This window comes from Mauremys mutica, chromosome 6, assembly GCF_020497125.1.
Source record: "Mauremys mutica isolate MM-2020 ecotype Southern chromosome 6, ASM2049712v1, whole genome shotgun sequence".
Lineage (NCBI taxonomy): Eukaryota > Metazoa > Chordata > Testudines > Geoemydidae > Mauremys > Mauremys mutica.
This window is the reverse complement of record NC_059077.1, coordinates 60,057,086-60,063,085: the sequence shown is the minus strand read 5'-3', so window position 1 is coordinate 60,063,085 and position 6,000 is coordinate 60,057,086. Positions and strand designations below refer to the sequence as shown.

Here is a 6,000-nt window from a genome sequence, read left to right as displayed (position 1 = left end):
AAAAAATTGTTTGGCAATAGGCATTTATCCAGTGTCTTTAACACACACCAGCTTTGAATTTATTTAGTTTTAACTATCTTTTCTATTGATAGCTAATGCTTTTCTATATATACACTTCTGATTTGGAACAAACAGAAATGTGTTTTGTTTTGGATAATTAGGAGCATATAAAAGATTTTAGAACTGAGATGGGAAAGTAGAAGGATTTGTTTGACTAGCATTTGGCAGGGCCGCCCAGAGGATTCAGGGGGCCTGAGGCAATTTTGGGGGCCCTTTCCATAAAAAAAAGTTGCAATACTATAGAATACTATATCTCATGGGGGCCCCTGTGGGGCCCAGGGCCTGGGGCAAATTGCCCCACTTGCCCCCCTCTCTGGGCGGCCCTGGCATTTGGTATCCTTGGTGGCAGTTAGAGTTTGGATGCTTATTAAAAGAGCCAACTGTATCTGTAATTAAGTAATTGAAGTTGTCTTGGTTGTCCACTTTTTGTTGTTGATATTGGTAGGAATTTGTTTTCTTCTTCCTGCCTTGGGCACTTTTGATATATCTTTGGATTAGACACAGGGCCGGCTCCAGACCCCAGCGCGCCAAGCGCGCGCTTGGGGCGGAGTCCTGCGGGAGGGTGGCAGGCGGCTCCGGTGGACCTCCCGCAGGCATGCCTGCGGAGGGTCCACTGGTCCTGCGGCTCCGGTGGACCTCCCGCAGACGTGCCTGCGGGAGGTCCACCGGAGCCGCGGGACGAGCGGACCCTCCACAGGGACGCCTGTGGGAGGTCCACCGGAGCCACGGGACCCGCGACCGCCAGAGCGCCCCCCCCCCCACGGCGTGCCGCCCTGTTTGGGGTGCCGCAAATCCTAGAGCCGCCCCTGATTAGACACAATGTAAGAACTGCTTGATGCCTACAGTCCCTTTCTCTTTAGTGGATACCTTTTATTTCCTTCCTCTGCTTTTATTTAGGGGTGCATGCATTTCTGAAGGTCTGCTTACTTTCTGAAAGTGTTCATAGTTCTGTGGACCATGTTTGTTTGATAGATATGAACTCATTTAAGGCTTGTTATTGCACCATTGATGCTGGAGCAGTTTTGCAACTGACTTCAGGGGGAGCAGAATAAAATCCTTTGCAAACCCATCATCATGACACCTGAGACCTTCACAAATTTATCAACTGTACTTGTACAATTCCATATTCATAGATTTTAAGGGCAAAAGAACCATTATGATCATCTAATTTGACCTCCTGCAAAATACAGGCCATAGAATTTCCCCAGTAATTTCTGCTCTAAACCTATAACTTCTGGTTGAACTAGAGCATATATTTTAAAAAGACATCCAGTCTTGATTTAAAGACTTCAAGTAATGGAGAATCCATTACATCACTAAGTAAGTTCTTCCAATGGCTACTTTTCTTCACTTTTCTTTGATAAGAAGTTCAATCTATTTAGCTTAAGTCTCTTGTAAGGCAGATTTTCAAGGCCTTGAATCATTGTTTTTTGGGGTGGTTTTTTTTCTAAACACTTTAAAAATTTTCAAAAAATTCCTTCTCTCTTCCCTTCAGGGGCTGGGCTTTCTTAATTATGTTTTGTCTTTCAATGCTGTTAGTGTAGTATCACTGTAAGGTTGTGAGGAGTGGAATGGTGGCTGCCCCTTCCCCAGTCTCTATCTCTACTTTGAAACCTCTTTGGTTGAGGTGGCAACTTCATTATAAGCTACAGCCAATCAGACACACCCAGTTCCAAGATCAGCTCTAGAGTTCTAAAGAGGGGCTGTTGGAGATCCCAACTGTCACCTCTGTGGATGGTGGACAGTTTAGTTGTCCAGTCTCTGCAGTGGAGCTGGGCTTTCCAGCCACATCCCTTCACTTCCTGCCCAGCCACCGCCTGCTGCCTACCCTACCCTTCCTATCCAACTGGCTGTCACCCACCCTCCCATCCCCTGCTGTCGCCTGCAGCCTACCTTCCATTTCCCTTCTCTGCTGTTGCCTGCCATCTACCCTCCCCTTCCCTGCCATCACCTCATGCTACCAACCCTATTCTCCCCTGCTAAGGCCGGCCACCTACCCTACCTGTCCTGCCCAGCTGGCTGTCCCTTCACTGCCATCGCCTACCCTCCACTTCCCTGCCATCGCCCGCCACCTACCCACCCTTCTTGCCCAGACATCTGTCATCCACCCTTCCCTCGCCTACTCTCCACTTCCCTTCCTGGCTGTCACCTGCCACCTACCCTATCCCTCCTGCCCAACCAGCTGTCACCCACTCTTCCCTGCCATCTCCTGCCACCTACCCTACTCCTCCTGCCCAGGTGGCTGTCACCCATCCTTCCCTTCCCTGCTGTCGCCCACTGCCTGCCCTTCACTTCCCACCCAGCCAGCTGTCACCCACCTTCTCCTGCCCAGTCACCTGCCACCTATCCTTTTCTTCCCGGCCATTGCCCACCACCTACCCTTCCCGGCCATTGCCCACCGCCTACCCTTCCAGAGAGGTAGCAGCCATAAGGTACGTGACAAATATCTGACTCCATATATTCAGTCTGACAGGTTCTTTTGGCATTAGTTGCTGCTGTCTCAGGCTGTGCTGCGCTTGTGCTTTCCAGACCAATAGAGCCCAAAAAGCAGAGAAATATTGTATAACTTCTTCATTCCAGTTACTCTAATAATCCGGCAACTCTCTTCTAGTACCCACTTCATGATACTTCCCTTTTGCTATCTTCCTGTCGATTAGCAAACAATACATTCTTCTGACCCTGCTCAACCCTTGAAGGGAGAGGATAGAAACTCATACCTCTGGTTACTAAATATCTGGTAACACTATGAATGTTTTCTTTAAGCATTTGTGATAAAGGTTTTAATAGCTGTCACCACAATTGTCCTGTGGCGCTGACCCAGTAAGTAACCACCACCAGGTAAGTGACAACAGGAAGATGGAGTATTACAGAATATAAATCTATATAATTTTTGAGGGTACAAAATGGCAGGTGAATAGAGACAAAGGCCAAGTCTGCACTAGAGTACCGGAATACTATCCCAAGATGTGGGGACTCTATCCTGGCAAGCAGGGACTCTAAAAAAAGATTTGGGGGGCACGGTGGAGAATCTGCTAAACATGAACTTCCGATGTGATGCTGTGACTAAAAGAGCTAATACAATCCTGGGATGCTGAACAGAAGAATCTTGAGTAGGAATAGAGAGGTTAGTTAACCTCTGTATTTGGCAATGGTGCGACGGCTCTTGGAATACTGTGTCCAGTTCTGGTGCCCACAATTCAGGAAGGATATTGATAAATTTGAGATAGTTCAGAGAAGAGTCATGAGAATGATTAAAGGATTAGAAAACATGACTTATAGTGATAGACTCAAGGAACACAATCTATTTAGCTAAAAGAGAAGGTTAAGGGGTGACTTGCTTACAACCTATAAGTACCTACATGGGGAACACATATTTAATAAATGAGCTCTTCCAGCTAGCAGGGAAAGGTAGAGTGGGAAGTGAAGCTAGACAAATTCTGACTGGAAATAAGGCATTAATGGTCAGCGTAATTCACAGTTGGAACAGTTTACCAAGGGTTGTGGTGAGTTGTCCCCCACTGACAATTTTTAAATTAAAATTGGATTTTTTTTTAAAGATTTGCTCTAGGAAATATTTTGGGGGATTTCTCTGGCCTGTGTTACATAGGAAGGCAGATTATATGATCACAGTGGTCCCTGCTGGCCTTAAAATCTATAACTCTCGCCTTGCTATGTAGGAAGCAAGATTTAATGGCAGGGATTGGGGAATTAATTGGAGTTCTGATGTGTTTGGTTTGGGAAAGAAGTGGCTGCCGAATGGAAGATATATAAGATGTACAACAGAACCATTCTACATGTAGTATATTACATAGAAATATGTAGTCTTTAATTAACAATACCGAGAACGTAATAGTTCTTTACAAATATTTAGTCCTTTTGATTTCCCCCCATATTTAATAACATTAAATAAATGGTCCATTTATTCATGAAGATGAGAACAGCTGGACTGAGAGGAAAAAAATCTTCCAGTAATGTACCTAGGCTTCCATGTCCCTGGAGGAGCATGGCATGGTCCTCTATTCTAATGCATATAAATAGGGCCCTACCAAATTCACGGTCCGTTTTGGTCAATTTCATGGTCATAGGATTTAAAAATAATAAATTTCATGATTTCAGCTATTTAAATCTGAAATTTCATGTAATTGTAGGGGTCCTGACCCATAAAGGAGTTGTGGGGAGGTCACAAGGTTATTGTAGGGGGAGTTGCAGTACTGCTACCCTTACTTCTCCGTTGCTGGAGGGGCGCTGCCTTCAGAGCTGGGTGCCCAGCTAACAGCCACTGCTTTCTGGCCACCCAGCTCTAAAGGCAGCGCAGAAGTAAGGGTGGCAATATCGTGACCCCCCAAAAAATAACCTCGTGATCCTCCTGCAATGCCCTTTTGGGTCAGGACCGCCAATTTGAGAAATGCTGGTCTCCCTCATGAAATCTGTGTAGTAGGATAAAAGCACACAGAAAACCAGATTTCATGGTCTGTGACACATTTTTCACGGCTGTGAATTTGGTAGAGCCCACATATAAACCCAGAAATGGTGTGGGAACTAATCACCTTCCTGTTCTACTGAGGTTACTTGCAAACCTGGAAGAAGACAAACGGAGATGAACAATTTTAAGCTTGTTTTTAAGGTTCTTGGTAAGAAGCAAAATTGAGCCATGAATTTTTAAAATAAGCGAGGTTCACAGTCAGAGCAGATTACAATTACTTAAACCTGGTACATTGCAAGAGGCCAAGCTTTAAGGTTCCCTTTCCTGGCAGCAGCATTCGCTGTTTCCCTGGTGCTCTGGAGGTAGCAGGCCCAACAGTGAATACCCCCCTGATTTGCCCCTGTCCTGTGCCCTTCTTTCTGATCCCTGCCGCCCTGCAGAGTCCGCCACCCTCTCCCTTGGGCCCCGTCAGGCCGCCAACTTCCTCCCGTCGCTCGCCCTCCCGGCTGCTGAGTCCTGCCCCCTTGCCTAGCTCCTCCCTCCGCTCACACTGTCCCAGGGCGCCGGGCTGACATCACGCCCGGGGTTTCCATCGGGCCGAGGGAGGGGGAGACTTGACTGTACTGAGCGGCGGTAGCGTGATGGCGGCGGCCGGGAGGACCTAAGCGGTGGCGGCAGCGGCGCAGCGCGCACCCTGCTTCTCTTCCCCTCCCGGTTCGGGCTTCATTGTGCGAAGCGCCGCGGGCCAGCCCGCCGTGTAGGTCAGCGAGGGGCCCAGTGCGGCCGGCGGGGGAGAAGCGGCCCAGGCCCGGCGGCGGCGGCCGGAGTAGCCCCCGAGCCCGGGCTGCAGGCAGCACTTTCCTCTCCACTGGGATAACGCTGTGTCCCGGCAGCGCGGCCCTGGGGAGGCGCGGCCGAGACACGCGCAGGTAGGAAGCGGCCTGCCCGGGCTGGGCTCGTTAGTTTCTCGCAGGTCTGGAGCTGGACTCTCTGCGGCTGCCGGGGCTCGGCGGCCAGGCCGGGGGCTGAGTGGGAAGAAGCCGGGAGCGGGGCCTGTTTACCGCTTCCAGGCGGGGCGGGGGTGATGAGCGCTGGGGAGCGGGGCTCGCTGGCTCCCGGCGGGGGGAGCCGGTTGGGAGGTGGGAGCGCGGCCCTCGCACTGCCTTGGCGATGTGAGGAGCGTGCAGTGCGGGGGCTGAGTCGGCCGGGGAGCCGTGGCCAAGAGCAGCGCCAGTGCAGGCCGCGCCGGGAGCGGGGAAGTGTCCACGGAGGAGGAGGGAGACCGACCATTGCCGGGAGGGGGCGGAGGCCGGGGCGGTTCTGACCCGGGCTCTCCTGGAGGGCGGGTGGTTGGGAAAGGAAGAGGCCGCTGCGTTTCTGGGATTACAGCCAGAGAAGCTCTTTGGCCAGCGGGTCCCCCAGCACAGCATGGTGGGGAGAGAGAGCTGCGCCCACCGGCCTGGGCGGGTAAATTTGGAAGCTGCCGAAGGCCGAATGGCTGGGATGGGGATGCCGGT

At 50.5% G+C, this 6,000-nt stretch overlaps 1 protein-coding gene across 1 annotated transcript in view; it reads left to right on the top strand.

Moving 5' to 3' along the window:
• Positions 1 to 5,085: 5,085 nt before the first annotated feature.
• Positions 5,086 to 6,000, top strand: part of CHD1 (chromodomain helicase DNA binding protein 1) — a 72,655-nt gene continuing 71,740 nt past the window's right edge. The window contains exon 1 of the mRNA XM_045021194.1: positions 5,086 to 5,412. The gene's annotated coding sequence lies outside the window, so the exon portion shown is untranslated. The remainder of the gene's footprint in view (positions 5,413 to 6,000) is intronic.